The sequence below is a fragment of the Fistularia commersonii genome, chromosome 9 (assembly GCF_037954325.1).
Source record: "Fistularia commersonii isolate RoL2024-O1a breed Wild chromosome 9, RoL_Fcom_v1.0, whole genome shotgun sequence".
In the NCBI taxonomy this organism is placed as follows: domain Eukaryota; kingdom Metazoa; phylum Chordata; class Actinopteri; order Syngnathiformes; family Fistulariidae; genus Fistularia; species Fistularia commersonii.
This window is the reverse complement of record NC_141292.1, coordinates 17,517,026-17,534,542: the sequence shown is the minus strand read 5'-3', so window position 1 is coordinate 17,534,542 and position 17,517 is coordinate 17,517,026. Positions and strand designations below refer to the sequence as shown.

General features: G+C 41.1%; 1 long non-coding RNA gene across 1 annotated transcript; it reads left to right on the top strand.

The window, feature by feature from the left end:
• Positions 1 to 791: 791 nt before the first annotated feature.
• Positions 792 to 15,434, top strand: LOC147231466 (uncharacterized). Its single transcript, XR_015106650.1, has 3 exons — positions 792 to 3,836; positions 13,708 to 13,796; positions 14,561 to 15,434. It is a non-coding gene; the product is annotated as an uncharacterized LOC147231466 (long non-coding RNA).
• Positions 15,435 to 17,517: the final 2,083 nt, after the last annotated feature.

Genomic DNA, 17,517 nt, shown 5'->3' with positions numbered 1-17,517 from the left:
TCAGAACAATAATTAAGATTAGAATAAAATAAAAAACGATTTAAAAAAAGCCACGCTTGTTTTGAACGGTGCTGTTGGCGGGCCGGCGTTTCCGCTGGCGATAACAGATAGCATCCTGCCAGGAGCACACACACACACACACACACACACACACACACTTACACACACTTGTAAGGGGAACAAAAGCCCCCCCCTGCCACTCGCATGTTCACCGCCGGCCAACAAAGCGCCGTGTCAATAGCCTCAAATTAAAAGCTTGTATCAAACGCCGTCCGGTGGCAGCCGCCATTTAGCCCGCCGCCGCCGCCGCCGCCTCCTCCTCGCCGCCGCCGCCTCCCGTCCAATGAAAAGCAATAACCGCTTTATTCGGCGTATCTACCGCCGCCAGCTGCCGGGTGGAGGGGTCTTAATGGCCGCTGTCCATCACTGTCAGCGCCGCCGCCGCCCAACAAGGGCCCGCCGTAATAAACAGCGGGGCCAGATAACGCCGCCGCCCGCCGCCGCCGCTTGTTAACTTCCTGCTCAACCAGCCGTTTGTCATCGCACTTTGTAAGTCGTCCCGCCGGGTCCTCGTAAATAACCCTCGCCATAATCATAGCGACAATTGTTAATATCGCGCGCCATGCATCAGGTGACCCCCCCCCTCCCCTGACACCCGCTGATAAACAGGAAATGAAGAGGCCACGCCGCCGCCGCCGCCAGAGAGCGCATGGCGGGAAAATGGTGGGAAGTGAGCGGGAAATTGTGGGGAGTTAAATTGAAGGTGGGTGGGAAGAATCTGCAGAAAAATAATTTAAAAAAATCCATGACAAAATAGCAGTAAATGATCAGAAAATCCATTGAAAATTAGAAAACATTAACAAAAGAAATCTATGAAAAATAACAGAAAATGACCCGGAAATCATTGTTAAATTAGCTGAAAATGAACAAAAATCGAAGGTCAGCGGGAGAATTAGCGGGAGGATTCCTGCAGAAATCATGGGAAAATAACAGAAAATCAACAATAAAATTCATTAAAAAAATTGTAGAAAATTACATTTAAATGTCATTTCAAAATAGCAAAAAATGACAAGGAAATCATTGTTAAATTGGCAGAAAATTCACAAAAATCATAGAAAGTCAGCAGGCTATTGGCAGAGTTAAATAGTAGGTTGGCGGGTGAATCATGGGAAATTGAGCAGAAAAAAAAATGTAAAAATCCAATAAAAAATAGCAGCAAATGATCAAAAAATTCATTGAAAATTAGAAAACATCAACAAAATAATCAATGAAAAATAACAGAAAATGACACGAAAATCATTGTTAAATTAGCTGAAAATGAACAAAAATCGAAGGCCAGCGGGAGAATTAGCGGGAGGATTCCTGCAGAAATCATGGGAAAATAACAGAAAATCAACAATAAAATTCATTAAAAAAATTGTAGAAAATTACATTTAAATGTAATTTCAAAATAGCAAAAAATGACAAGGAAATCATTGTTAAATTGGCAGAAAATGACAAGGAAATCATTGTTAAATTGGCAGAAAATTCACAAAAATCATAGAAAGTCAGCAGGAAATTGGCAGGGAGTTAAATAGAAGGTCGGTGGGTGAATCATTGGAAAATAAGCAGAAAAAAATGTAAAAATCCAAGAAAAAATAGCAGTAAATGATCAAAAAATTCATTGAAAATTAGAAAACATCAACAAAAAAAATCTATGAAAAATAACTTAAAAAGACCTGGAAATAATTGTTAAATTAGCAGAAAATGAACAAAAATCGTGGAAAGTGAGCAGGAAATTGGTGGGGAGTTAATTAGAAGGTCGGCGGGAGAATCATGGGAAAATGAGCAGAAAAAAAAAAAATTAAATCCATGAAAAACTAGCAGAAAATTATCAGAAAATCAATTGAAAATTAGAAAACATCAACAAAAAAATCTATGAAAAATGACAGAAAATAACCAGGAACTCATGGTTAATTTAGCAGAAAATTAACACACAAAAAATAAAAAAAACAATGATAAAATAGCTGAAAATTCACATGAAATTATTGTTAAATTAGCTGAAAATAACCAGGAAATCCATGGACAATTTGCAGAAAATTAACAGTTAATTCATGTAAAATTGGCAGCTCATATACAATGAATAAATGGCAAAAAATGACCAGGAAATAAAATGGAAAAATAACAGAAAATAACCAGAATATTGTTGTTAAATTAGCTGAAAATAAACAAAAATGGTGGGTAGTGAGCTGGAAATTGGCGGGGAGTTAAATGGAAGGTCGGCGGGAGGATTAGTGGAAGGATATCTGCAGAAATGACCAGGAAATCAAGGGAAAATAACAGCAAACTGACAAGAAATTATTGTTAATTATTGTTAACAGTTTTTACAAATAATCCAGGGAAAACTAGTAGAAAATTCACAGGAAGTCGTTGCTAATAAGCAGAAAATTTAAAGGCAATTCATGGAAAATTAGCAGACAAATAAGAGGAAAACATTGTTAAATGTAGCAGAACATAACTAAGAAATCGCCGTAAAATTAGCAGAAAATTGACAAAAAAAAAAACATGAGAAGATGGCAGAAAGTGTTCGAAAAATTATTATCAATTAGCATAAAAAAAATTAAAAAAAAACATTGTTAAATTAGAAAAATCTGGGGAAAAAAATCCAGGTTAAATAAGCAGAACATTTTCAGGAAATCATTGGTAAATTATTTGGAAAAATAACAGTAAATTCATATAAAATTGGCAAAAATTAACCAAGAAATCATCATTAAATTAGCAGAAAATTAAAAAAAAGAACATAAATGGTAATTGGCAGAAAATCATTGTTAAATTGGCCGAAAAAAAATACAAAAAAAGCATGAAAAATAGTAAATCCATAAAAGATTTGTAGAAATTTACCAGAAAATCATTGATAAATTAGCCAAAAAATTAACACAAAAAGAAAATTCCCAGTAAAAAAATTACAAAAAAATTGAGAAAAAAAATCCAGGAAATCCTTGTTAGATTAGTAGAAAACTACCAGTTAATCAATGAAAAATTTGTAGAAAAATAACAGGAAAACATTGTTAAATTAGCCGAAAATAACCAAAAAAATCATCATTAAATTAGCAGAAAATTAACAAAAAAATCCATGAAAAATTGCAGAAAGAAAATGAATCATTGATAAATTAGCGGCGTTGCATGCACACTCGCTAATCCCACCTGTGACCTGCGCCCGGACGCTGTAAATTAATCTCGGGATTACTAGAAACTGGTTGACCTTCCGTGGCGGCGGCGAGGGCGATGAAGCCCCGCCCCCTAGGATGGGGAAGCCCAACCCTCCTCCTATTCCCGATCACTCCCAATCTCCTAATCTGTTTGCGGGTAATCTCCCCACCTCTTTAATTGGAGGACGGCAGCGGGCAATAACCCGCCGCCATTTTTTTTAATCTGGCTAAAACGGCGTCCCAGCGGAGGCAGATTAAACGCTCGGCCACATTAGTAACGTCAGCGCCAAATGATTATCTCCGCTGAATAATTTATTCCCAGGCCCGCCGTCATTTTCTTATCTCCCTTTCCCTCCCAAACCCCCCCCCCGCCGCTGTTGCCGCGGAGACGGTAAATGGCGGCCGGCCTCCATCAATCAATTAAAAAACACTTAGCTCGCACTCAACATGATTTATATCGCGTTCATGGGATTGTCTCACTATTTCCCCCCATTATTAGGAGCTGATTCCATTAGGAAGAGGAGGAGGAGGAAGAAGAGGAAGAAGAGAAGGAGGATCATCTACATTCTCATTATTTTATCCTCCCCATTCTTCATCTTCATCCTCCCTGAGGTTCCTCTGGTTCCTCCGGGTTCTCCATCCTCGCAGGTGAATGATTGACAGCTTTCCGGTTTAAGCCCCGCCTCCTGGGATAAGCCCCGCCCCTTGCCCCTGTGGGCAGGAGATGATGTTGACATAATGAAAGTACTGAAAACCATCTGTCCGAGTCACACAGGTCATATTGTTGATTATTAGAGTGTGTGTGTGTGTGTGTGTGTGTCAGGTGTGTGTGACGCACACACCTGACACACACACCAGCCGTCTTTAAATATTCATCCGTCCACCCGTCGCCCCTCGGGGGCCGGGTTAAAAACTACCGCCGTGCGTCGGCGAATCATCAATCACACGCAATGGCGCTCATCTGTTCCACGCTGCTCGCATGCCATTTCAATGTATTAGGGCGTGTGTGCGTGTGTGTGTGTGTGTGTGTGTGTGTTCGTGTGTGTGTGTGTGTGTGTGTGTGTGTGTGTATGGGATCTGTCAGCCTGAGACCCCCTAACAGGTGGGGCGTTGCAGGACGCTAGCAGCTGATTGAATGAAAAATGTAGCCGCACTTGCATTAGCTTTACCCACGCTGGTGTTAGCATAAGCATACCAGCACTAGCTTTAGCCAAACTAGCGATGGCTCTGTCCATGGAAGTATTGTTTTTATACACACTGGCATCAGCTCTAGCCACTCTTGCATTAGTTTTAGTCATGGTGCTGTTAGCTTTATCAACACAAGCATCAGCTTTAGCCGCACTAGCATTAACATCAAGGGTTAGCTTTATCCAAACTATCCGTAGCTTGATTCACCCCTGCATTAGCTTTCCTACACACTACCATTTGCTATATTTATCCCTGCATTAGCTTCATACACATTAGCATTAGATTTACCCACACTAGCATTAGCTTTGCTAGCCATGCTAGACTTAGCTTTGCCCCCACTAGCAATTCCTTTTGCAACAATTTCTTTTTGCTATGCTATCAGCTGTATCCAAGCAAGCATTGGCTTTAACCATACCAGCATTAGCTTTCGCTGCATTAGCATTAGCATTAGCTTTATCCACGCTCGCATTATTTTTAGCCACCCCTGCATCACCTTTATCTGGCATTAGCTTTAGCCATCCTGGCATTAGCTTAAGCCTACCAACATTCATGCTAGCTGCTGCACTTCCAATAGCATAATCCATTTAGCATTTGCTTTATCTATGTGAGCATTAGCTATAGTCACCCCTGCATTAGCTTTATCCAAACTAGCATAAGCTCAATCTATTCCAGCATCTATTCCTGTTAGCTTCCGCTTTTGCTACACTATCATTACCTCTATCCAAACAAACATTCGTTTATCCACAACAGTATTAGCTCAAGCCAAACTAGCTATAGCTCAAGCCACACTGGCTCTAGCTTTTGCCACAGTAGCATTAGTTTTATCCAGCCCTGTATTTACTTCATCTAGCTAACTTTATCCTTAGCAGGGCTATCATTAGCTTAATTCAGATCTGCATGAAATTCATCACACTAGCATTAGCTTTAGCACCATTAGCATTAACTTTATGTTCGTGTGTGTGTGGGGTCAGCCTGCAGTCCTCTGCCAAAGACAATGTGCTAACTGGAAGTAGCTGCTGCGTTAAAAACAAAAGAAACTTTTAAAAAAAAAGGAAAATTTGCAAAAATAATTTATTGTTAGGCAACAAAAAAAAAACACCTGGACCTTTAAAATAAAATCTTTAAATGTATATACTTATTTATCTGAAAACACAGATTTTATGGATTATGTCTTTTCTGGATTTAATCTGGATTTTGAGATCCCATTTTAAAACCATTTCTCTCAGGTGTGCGTGTGTGTGGTGTGTGTGTGTGTGTGTGTGTGTGTGTGTGAAGACGGTAATGAATAGTCGTTTGTCAAAGGACGAAGGTTCTGCTATTGATCCCTGAACGAGTCCCAGCGGACCAATCAGGATCTGATCAAACGGGCGCCAGAATGACAGTGACGAGGTCACTTGGTCACATGGTTCCGAGCTAATATGGTCACATGCTAACAAGATCGTCAGGTCACATGGTAATGTGGTCAAGTGGTCACAACTGCTGGCATGGCCAAATGGTAACATGGTAATTGCTAGCACCGTCATATGCTAGCATGGTCATATGGTAACGTGGTAAATTATAGCATCGTCATATGCTAGCATGGTCACATGGTGACATGATCAAATGGTTGCATATTAAGGGCTAGCATTGTCACATGGTAACATGATCAAGCAGTGGGTTCGACTTTGGCTCTCCCACTAGCGATAGCTTTATCCACACCTGCATTATCTTATCCCAGATAGCATTACCCTTTTCCTCGCCTACTCGAGTTTTAAGCAATACTAGCTAGATTCAGCCATATTAGCATGAGTTTGTGGCATTTTGCTGTTTATTTTAGCTTCAAATTCAACTTTTGGTGGCTTATCTTTTGGCAAACATTTTGTCACAGCAGTCGTGTCCTTTAGCAGGTTACAGGTTAGCCTGTCTGTCCGCACCCTAACTTCCTCCATAAACTTCTAGTTGGATTCTTCCATTAATTGTTTTTTCTAGCTAATGCCACCGTATTCATCTCAGATACACATTCACTTCTCCTATGATATTTGATCCCGAGGTCAGTGCTATTTTTTCTTTAATTCCCTGTTTTTTAGTTGCTAGCCCTTCATCCCAGGGACAAAATAGCTGTTCTTAAGTCCTGGCTAGCTGTCATGTTTCCTCCACGGCCATTTCCATTGCATTTCCACTGGTTAGCTGCAACGTTAGCCATTGCTATTTGTCTTGGTGCGGAGAAAGTTTGCCTGTTTTGTAGGAGCCAGCGCCTCAGGGCAGGAAAAAAAGCCATCTGAGGATGAGGAGAGTCTAAACCACCTTCCTCAAGTCCTAGCTAACTGTCACAATCCCCTCCATGAACAATACCAGTGTACTTCTGCCTGTTACCCGCAACATTAGCCACCGCTAACTTCTTTTTTCTTCATAAATTCCCTGTTTTTAGTAGCTCGCTCCTCAAGGCAGTAACAAAAGAGCCATGCTAACGTTCTGGCGAGCTGTCATCTTCCGTCTAAGAGCACCCTCCTAAAGGTGTAGCTATCGTGTAGACTTGCATTTCCCCAAAGCCTGTATTTTAGTTGCTAGCACCTCGGGGTGGGAACAAAAGAGGATGAGGGAGGTCTTAGCTGCTGTCCTCCAGGAACAAGTACAATGCACTTCCACCTGTTAGCCATGACATTAGCCACCACTAATTTTTCCTTTGTAAATTCTCTGTTCTTTAGCAGCTAGTGCCACGAGGCAGGAACAAAAACATTGTTCTAGGATGAGGAAGATCTAAGCTCCCTTCCTCAAGTCCTGACTAGCCATCACATTTCCAGTGCATTACCTCTGGTTAACCATGCCGTTAGCCACTGCTAATTAAAAAAAAAAGAATTCCCTGTTTTTAAGTAGATAGCGCCTCAAGGAGCATAGGAACCACTGCCCTGAGGTTCTAGCTAACTGTCATGTTTCCCTCCAGAAGCAATTCCAATGCATTTCCACCAGTTAGCTGCGACATTAGCCACTGCTTTTCTTATTTTTCTTCATAAACTCCCTGTTCTTTAGCAGCTAGCGGGAACAAAAGCGCCATCCGAGGATGAGGAAGATCTGAGCTACTGTCCTCAAGTCCTAGCTAGCGTCACGTTTCTCCAAAGCCCTTTCCAGTGCATTCCCACTGGTTAGCCATGCTGTTAGCCGCTGCTAATTTTATTTTTCTTCATAAACTCCCTGTTCTTTAGCAACTAGCTGGAACAAAAGCACCATCTGAGGAAGATCTGAGGTGACATCCTCACGTCCTAGCTAGCGTCATGTTTCTCCAAAGCCGTTTCCAGTGCATTCCCACTGGTTAGCCATGCCGTTAGCCGCTGCTAATTTAAAAAAAAATGGTAATAATTTTAATTCCCTGTTCTCGAGTAGCTAACGCCTCAAGGAGGATTGGAACCACCGTCCCGAGAGGTTCTAGCTAACCGTCACATTTCCCTCCAAGAACAATTCCAATGCACTTTTGCACGTTAGCCGCAACATTAGCCACAGCTAATTTTATTTTTCTCCTTAAACTCCCTGTTCTGTAACAGTTAGCAGGAACAAAAGCGTCGTCCAGGATGAGGAGGGTCTGAGCGGGTTAAATTGGGGAGCATGTTTGCTGAGCCGCAGGTTGGGGATGGGGGGGGTCGCGGTGGATGTACCTCCCCCCCTCGCCGCCACCTGTCTTTCCATCTGAGCGCGGCGGCGATGATGGGATGACCTGGACTTGATCTTGGAGGGCAACATGTCTGATGGCTCCTCAGATTGATAAATTGATTCTAAACTATTACGGCGCCCCCCCTGGCAATAAGGTCATAAAAATTGCATCGCTCCGGCCGCAGAGTAAATCCGCGGCGGTGGCGGGCGGCGGGTGGCGGGCGGCGGCGGTCCGGGCCGGCGGCGGCGTCGAGTGTGAGCTGGAATGAGAGAGCCTGAAATGACTTTGAAGAGCTCATCATCTCCAATCTATTTTTCCCGCCGCGGCTTCATGCCGCCGCATAGAGGCACTTCATTACAGGTTGTGTGTGTGTGTGTGTGTGTGTGTGTTGGGGGGTGTTGGCCCCTGTACCCCCTCACCCCCACCCTCCCTTGGGGGCCCCCAGGGGCCTCAGCTGCTTAATACCTCATCACTGGCTTCATTGAACGCTCTAATCTGCGCTGCTGTGATCAATAGCTGCAGCGTGTAATCAAGCTGTGTTTGGTGGACACACACACACACACACACACACACACACCTCTGCTGTTTCCTGTTTCATCCGTTCATCCGCCTGTTTGTCCGTTCGTTTGCTATCTGCGCTGCTAATCCTGTACGCAGGGTCAAAAGGGGGCGGAGCCTATCAGCAAGGCTGGTTGGCCCCGACCAATCACAGGGCCCGATATAGAGACGTCCAAGCATTCATCCGTTCATCCGGACGAGCAGCCGGCAAGTCACTTCCTGTTTTTATTTGGAGTTACATTCAATGCAGATGTAAGTTGTTTTCAGCTGATTATTCCCTTCTTTCTCCTCTTCCGTCGTCTTCTTCACCTTCTCCTCTTCTTCTTCTTCCTCTTCTTCTTCTTCAACCCCGAGACCTTCTCCGCGTCCTCCTCCCCCTCCGGGCCCGCTGTCCGGCCGGGATGTAGCGGGGGAGGAGGAGGAGGAGGTCCTGCTGGGAAATGGGGAGGAAGAGAATAGGTCGGTGTGGAGGCTGCCACACACACACACACACACACACACACACACACACACACGCCGGAGCGAAAATGAAATTTTCCAGGCCGCTCCTCTTGCAGCAAATTCAATTACCGGAGCCACTTGTACGGAGAGTGGCGAGCCGCCGGCCCCCGATTGGACGAGGCTGACGGCGGCGGGCGGCCGGTAACAGGACATGGCGGCCCGGCGACCGTCGCTAAGACAATAAGGCTGATTTGGACAGGTGAGAGGGCGAGGGAGCGCCGCGATAAAAGGTTAGCGGCCCTCCGGGAAAGTTCCATCACATTATCTCCCCCGTGAAGTGAAAGGCGGGGTGTGGGGGTTTACAAATGGCCGCCGTCAATATGGCGGAGTCATCCTCCATCACCGCCGACGGCAGGATATTAACCTCTGCCGCCGACGGCCGTGTGCCGAGTCCATCGCCGTGGGTGTCACCGCTTCTGTTTAACCTCCCGGCGGCGACGAAATTAAATACGGCGGTGGAATGATATGAGTAAATATGTAGGAAGGGCACGTCTCGGCGGCGCCGGCAGGGTCACGCTTCTTGTGTGCTCGGACAGGAAGTAGGCGAGGCAGGCAGCCCGCTGTCTCTCTTAGTTTGTTTGGTTTCTTAGCGGCTAGTTTTTTTTTTTTTTTTAGCTTTTATCTCAGTCTAGCTGTCCCCAAATGGAGACAAAAGTTGGTGTTTTCATTTGTTTTTAGCTTGTAGTTTTTTATTTGTCTCTTGCCGCTTTGTTTTTTTAGCGTATATATTACCTTGTCATTCATTTTGTAGTAGTCACCGTTAGCCAAAATGTTAGCATTTGAGGTTTTTTTCTAGCTTGTAGTACTGTTTTGTTTTTAGCAGCTAGGTTTTTTTGTAGCTTTTATCTCAGTCTAAATGTCACTAAATGAAGACAAAAGTTAGTGTTGTCGTTTGTTTTTAGCTTGTATTTTTTTATTTGTCTCTTGCAGCTTTGTTTTTTTTAGCGTATATATTACCTTGTCATTTATTTTGTTGTCATCACCTTTAGCCAAAATGTTAGCATTCAATGGTTTTTCAGGCTTGTTTTATTGTTTTGTTTAGACGCTAGTTTTAATTAGCTTTTGTCTTCATCAAGCTGATATTGAATGAAAACAAAAGTTAGCATTTCCATATGTTTTTAGCTTATAGTTTTTTGTCTTTGGACGCTATGATTTTTAGTGTATATATTGCCTTGTCTTTTATTTTGTAGTCAATACCGTTAGCCAAAATGTTAGCATTTAACGTTTTTCTGGCTTGTAGTATTGTCTTGTTTTAAGCGGCTAGTTGTTTTTAGCTTTTATCTTAGTCTAAAAGTTAGTGTTTTTGTTTGTTTTTAGCTTGTAGTTTTTATTTGTCTCTTGCCGCTTTGCTTTTTTAGCGTATATATTACCTTGTCATTTATTTTGTTGTCATCACCTTTAGCCGAAATGTTAGCATTTAATGTTTTTTCTAGCTTATAGTATTGTTTTGTTTCTAGCGGCTAGTTGTTTTTAGCTGTTATTTCAGTCTAGCTGTCACCAAATGAAGACAAAAGTTAGCATTTCCATTTGTTTTTAGCTTACAGTTTTTTGTCTTTAGCTGCTTTGTTTTTTAGTGTATATATAATCTTGCAATTTATTTTGTTGACATCACCTTTAGCCAAAATGTTAACATTTAACTTTTTTTTCTGGCTTGTCGTATTTTTTGGTTTTTAACCTCTAGCTTTAATTAGCTTTTGTCTTTTTTTTGCTTTGGTTTTTAGCGTATATATCAGCCTGTAATTTATTCTCTAATCAACTTTAGCCAAAATGTTAGCATTCAATGGTTTTTCTGGCTTGTCGTATTGTTTTGTTTCTAGCCGTTAGCTTTTTATTAGTTTTTATCAAAGTCTCGCTGTCACCAAATATAGATGAAATGTTACCAGGTCCACTGTTCTATAGCTTGTAAGTTGTTTTTTTTTGTCTTTAGCTGCAAGGCTTTTTTCAGTGTATTTATTATGTTAGCCTGCAATTTTTCTTCTGGCTGTCACATTTAGCCAACATATTAGCATTTCGTGTTTTTTTTTGTGAATATTGTTTTTTTAAGCCTCTAGTTTTTATTAGCTTTTATCTCCGCCTAGTTGTCTCCAAATGTATACAAAATGTTAGCCTTTTGTGAGCTTGTAGTAATGTTTTGTTGTTAGCTACTAGTTTGTATTAGCATTAATCCTCATCTAGTTGTCACCAAATGTAGACAAAATGCCAGCATTTTCATTGTTTTTGTAGTTTGCGTTGTCTTGAATATTAGTCTGCATCTTATTTTCTAGTTGGCTTATATTTTAGTCTAGCCATCACTTTTAGCCAAAATGTTAGTATTTCTTTTTTAGTTTTTCTAGCTTTCTGTTTTTTGTTAGTTTTTAAAAGCTTTTATCGTATTCTAGTTGTCTCTTTTGGCCCAATGGTTAGCAATTCATTGTTTATCAGTTTGTAGTTTATTCTGTTTTTCGCTGCTGTCTTTTTTTTAAGGTCATAGCTTAGCTTCTTTTTTATATTCTAGTCATAACATTTAGGCGAACAATTAGCTTTTAATGTTGGTAACTAGCTTGTAGTTTTTTCAGCCCTAGGTTGTTTTAGCTTATATCTTAACATGTATTTTATTTTGTAGTCGGCACCTTGAGCAGAAATGTTAGCATTTAATGTTTTTGTGGCTTGTAGACAAAATGGAACAATTTCCATTCTTTCTTCGTCTGTGTTTTTTGTTTTCAGCCTCTATGTTTTTTCAGCTCAAGTATAAGCCTGTAATTTGTTTTAGTTGTCTCATTTAGCTGAAATGTTAACAATTAATGGTCTTTCTAGCTTGTACTTTCGTTTTCTTTTTAGCCATAAAGTGGTTTTAGCTTGCATCACAGTCCATATTTTATTTTGTCACTGCCACTTTGAGCAACCATGTTAGCACTTGATTGCTTTTTTTCTTGCTCGTAGTTCAGTTTTTTTTTTTTTCAAACTGCTAGATCGTATCATGTTTTCGGCTACAATTCACTTTAAAAAAATCCTCTCTTTTTTTCTGCATACTGAATATTAGCCTTTCTTTTTTTTAGGTTGTGTTTTTTTTTCTTGTTTTTTTTTCTCTTGCTTTTAGGCCCTGGTTTTCTCCTTTAGCTTCGTTGTTTCATTTCCTGTTCAATTTTTCCGTGTTCCACCCCTGCTAGTTTTTTTTTTTTCATTTAGCTTAAATGTCACGTTTTAGCATCTCTGTGTCACTTTTAGCCTGCGGTTCATTTTAGCCTCATGGGGCTATGTGGCGCGATATCAGTGCTGCTTCCTCTTCTCTGCGCAAAATGAGGAGGCCTTTGTGGGAAGGGGAGTGGGGTGGCGGTTGCCGGGGCGCCGCTGTGATTGACAGGAAGTAGAATATCTGGGCTAAATCTGTGTAAACGTGTCCTCCAGCGCTGTGCCTGTCTGTGTTTCACCTCATCGATCTCACTCTGGCTTGTCTATTCACCCCCCCCCCACTCACCCACCCCAACGTGGAATGTGTGTGTGTGTGTGTGTGTGTGTGTGTGTGTGTGTGTGTGTGTGTGTGTGTGTGTGTGCGTGCACGGGTCGGCCATGCCTCCTCATCCCGCTGATCCTCCCCGCCTCGCTCTCATTGTGTGCTTTCGCTTTAATTTCTGCCCCCCGGGCGCCGCAAAGCCGCCGGCTTTACCTGCGAGGACACTGGGATCCACAGTCTTTGATTCCAATTCCGGGCGAGCTCCGATGGAGGAGAGGGTGGGGGGGGGGGACTTCATCGCCACGGCAACCCCTCCGGCTGCACGCCGGCGGCGAGAGAAAAAGCTATTAAAGTTGTATCTTAAAAGGTCAATAACATCGGCTGTAATGACTCCGACTGTTTAATGTGTGTGTGTCCGTGTGTGTGTGTGTGTGTGAGATACCGATAGACCCGAGAGCCGAGTGAAGGATGCTTCATGTCAAAACAAGCGACCGAGGTGAAGGGCAACGCCGCCGCCATTCCAACGCCACTTGTCGTTTGTGTGTGTTTGTTTGTTACCAGCGAAACGTGCTAACGTTATCAACTCGTTTTGCTAAAAACTATAGCAAATGGGCTAATAACATGAGCAAATGTGTGTATTTGTGTGTTGTATATTCTTATTGTCTGTCAATGTGTGTATGCATGGTGTGTGTTAATGTTGTGTGTGTATGCATGTTGTATGTTTATTTTGTCAGCACATTTGCTAAAAACATTAGCAAACGTTAATGCAAGTATGTTTATGTTGTCGCAGTGTGTATGTGTGTGTGTGTGTGTGTGTGTGCATGTTGTGTTTATGTATGTGTTTACCCGCATTATGAGCAAGACATGCTGATGAAATTAGCACATTTGCTTAAAACAATAGCAGCCGTGCTAATAAAATGTGCAAATGTGTGGTGTTGAATGTTCTTATTTTGTGTCTATGTGTTTAGTGTGTATTTTGTGTGTGTATGTATGTATGCATATTGTGTGTTGTTATTTGTGTGTGTGTGTGCATATTGAATTTTGTCAATTTTCATGTATGTTTACCCGCATTATTAGCCAAACATGCTAATAACGTGAGCAAACAAGATGGTAAAAGATGCATTGACGATACTAAGCACTTTGCATGCGTGTTAACAAACACATTAGCAGTGTTAGCAAACACGCTAGTAGGAATAACAAACAAACGCCTGTACTTATAGATGCTAACCGAGGGCCTCGCCGCTACAGCAAGCACCTCATTGGCTGGTTCGAGCCGACCAGGAAGTCGTCCAGATCCTACTTGCGATTGGTGAGAACTTTTTCGTGTGTGTGTTTCTTGGTTGTATGGTTTTGTAAGTGTGTGTTGTATATTTGTTTAGTGTGTGCACACATGTTTCGATGTATGTTGTATGATTTTGCTGTGTGTGTGTTTTATATTTCTTTGTGTATGTGTGTGTGTGTGTGTCCAAGCACTATGGTTCTGTCTGAGTTTGTGTGTGTATGTGTCCATGTTCTATTTTTGTGTTGTGTGTGTGTGTGTGTGTGTCCATATGTGCATGTTCTGTTTCTGAAGTGTGTGTGCGCATGTGCGTGTGTTTGCATGTGTGTGTCCATGCACGAGGTTTCTGATGTGTTTGCGTGCTTGTGTCCGTGTGCATACTCTGTTTCCCAATGTGAGTTGTGTGTGTGTGTGTGTGTGTGTGTGTGTGTGTGTGTGTGTGTGTGTGTGTGTGCATGTGTAAATGTCCTATTTTTTGTGGTATGTGTGTGTGTGTCTCCATTTGTGTGTGTCAATATGTGCATGTTCTATGTTTCTGATGTATTTGTTTGTGAGTGAGTATGTGTGCGCAAATGTGCATGTTCTATGTTTCCAATGTGTGTGTGTGTGTGTGTGTGTGTGCGCACACGCTGGCATGTGTGTGTGTCTAAGCACTGTTTCCGATGTGTTTACATATGTGTGTATGTGCTTGTATGTGTGTGTGCATGTGTCCTTGTTCTGTTTTTCCTGGTGTGTGTGTCCATGTGTGCATGTTCTATGTTTCTGATGTGTGTGTGTGTGTGTTTGTCCATCAGCAGGTGCTCACCGGATGGTGTCGCTGCGGCAACAGGCTCCACGGTGGCGACGGGTGCTTCTCAGGTGCAGTCACCGTGGCAACCGGGGGTCACGTGACCTCCGGCCAACACATCGGTCACATCAAACTTCCATATTGTGTTTTTTTTTTTTTTTTTTTAACGAACGAGATCTTATTATTGGAGTTCGTTGCCATGACAACGGAAAGCAGAACCCCCCCCCCCCCCCCCGGTTAATGAGGGGACGGGGAGATTTATGGCGGCGCTAACGAGGCCACATATTGCCGCCGGTAAAGAAACGACTTATCAGCCGTCGGCGGCGAAGACAAACGACGGCGCGCTGAAGAACCGCCGCCGCCGCTTTATGTCCACCGCACGTTTTATCTCCGCCAGGATATTAATACGGGATTATTCCGCCCAATTATTAACGACATGCCCCTTTACATCCTCGCATGTTTATCACACGCCATTATGGCTCCCCGCGGGGGCGTCCATCTTGTTTTGTAGTTTCCACTTGTCTTTTTTTTTTAAACTTTTTTTTCATCACTGCTCATTAAAAGCCACTCCATCGTTGTTTCGACAATAAATTCACGTATTTATATATGCATTAATTAACATGTATACGTTTAATACATGTAAAAATACACTGGTGTAATTTTTTTTAAATTGTTTTTCCCTTTTCATTAAAAGCCACACTATTGTTGACGCTTCAATAATTTATATATCTTTCATATATCTACATAACTTTATTTACTACACTTTTTTGTCATTTTCACATATTTTTACACCTTTTTAAGTCATAATTTACTGTCATATACATCACATTTGTATCAAATATATTGATAATCTTCATATTTTTACGCTTCCTATCAAGTCAGTCCACTTTATCAATTATTATCATTATGAATATTCAATTATTTATATTGAATATTTTTTATATATATTTGGTGTATAACACCTTTTATATATTTATTTTAGTAATTCAAATATCTTTAACTGTTTCTGGCACTGCTTATTCCATGACTGTAATTTATATACATAAATTATCTACTTTTCAGACTTTTCTGATCATTTAGATTTCTAATTTATCCAGACATATATAATGATATAAAACATATAATGCAATTATCATTTTTAATATTTTTTCACACTGGCAATTAAGTCATTTAATTTTTAATGTTTTTAATAAATATTTGTACTTTTTCATGTATGAATATATACGTGTATGTATAGATCTATATATCCTGTTAATCTTCTGTTCATCATCAGTTTCCATGGTAACAACCCCCTCATGGCCGCCAGATCGTATAAAAATCTTATTTTCTCTTCCGTTTGTTTGCTTCTCGAACGTTTCCTCCCATTGGCGAGGGTTTTGACCAATCAAGCAGCAGAATTCCTTCTTTAAAAAAAAAGAAATTGTGGGTCATCAATTGGAATATCGATTGAACTGATACCCTATCGATAATCAATAATGGCAAAAAAAAAAATTGACAAAATTTTATTGATCGTATTTCATTTTTTTATTTATTATCTTTATTAAATTTGTCATTTTCAACAGACCAAAAAAGTTCTTACCAGTGTAATGCTTTCATTTACGGAAACTTGTTTATTACACATTTATTACATGTTTATTACATATGAGAAAGATCATCGCAAACAATTGATTTCATCGCTTTTCATCTGAAACCCTTTGATCTGTTTGACGTCCTATAGGCGTTGCTATCCGTCTCTCAGGTGTCACTTTGATCTCTCGCCCTTTAATCCACGTGACCCCTTTTCATCTCACCTTTGTAGTTCCCTATCCGTCGGACCGGCGGGCAGATTTATTCTCGGGAGCAGCCGGGGGCGGGGCCTCCTTCGCCGCCGCCACGACCCCATACATCACACACACACACACACCGCCATTAAAAGTAAATAATCCGGGGAGAATGAGGCCATTCGTTCCGCCGTGACACCACCATGTTTGTCCGGCGGCGGCGGCAGAAAAGGGAGGGTGGTTATAAGCTGAGATGAAAAATGTATTTGTGGATATTAAAACAAAACAACAACAACAAAAAAAAAAGACGGCGGCAGGTTCATTAAAGACGGCGTGTTAATGAGCGGGGAGGGGGCGGCTAACGCTAATGAAGTGGCGTCGTCACGTGAGGATCAATTTAGACGCGTATTTATGGCGGCGGGCGGAGGCACGTGGCGCCGTTGATGAAGTGCCGCCTTTGTTTCGCTGCCGCCTCACGCACTCCTGTTCGATGTGCGAGGCGCCGGCGGCCCACCCGGATTATTTATGGCCACTTCCTGCCGCCGCGCCGTCAGGATATTGATGATGCAATCGGGCCGCCGCCATGTCCGTAAATATATTTCATGTTTTATTTTGTAATTCGTTCTCGTGTCTTTCGATGTTCCGTCCGACTGGGTTCTTGTTACACAGTTATTACAATGTAATAAATGTCTATTACACATTTATTGTTTTTTTTTTTTTTTTTTGCAATCCAGGAAAAAAAAAATAATTCTAATAACAAATATTCTGTTTACAACTTTATTTTAACACTATTATTTTAAATTTTAATCAATATAGTTTTTTTTTTTAAATATCTTATCATAAATTTGCAGGCATTTTTTTGACTTTTTATTTTTTCTTTAGTCCAATTAAATTTCACATTTATTTATTAATTAATGCATGTAATTTATTTTTAATTTAATTTTATGTCTAATTATCTTCTTTGTCCTGACAAAATTAATTAATTTTACTCCTTGTTGTTTTTCATTTTAATTAAATTTGTCACTCTTTTTCAAAAATTTTCCCCATTAAGTTTTACATTTTATCCATTTTTCAGTTTCAGTGAAAAAAAAAAATTCAAATGATTTTTTATAGTTTGAGACATCAAGTTTTTCTTTTTTATTTTATACTTGAATCACTTCCTGTTTCCCTCCTTGCTTTATTTTGAAATTTTTTCCTGCCTTTA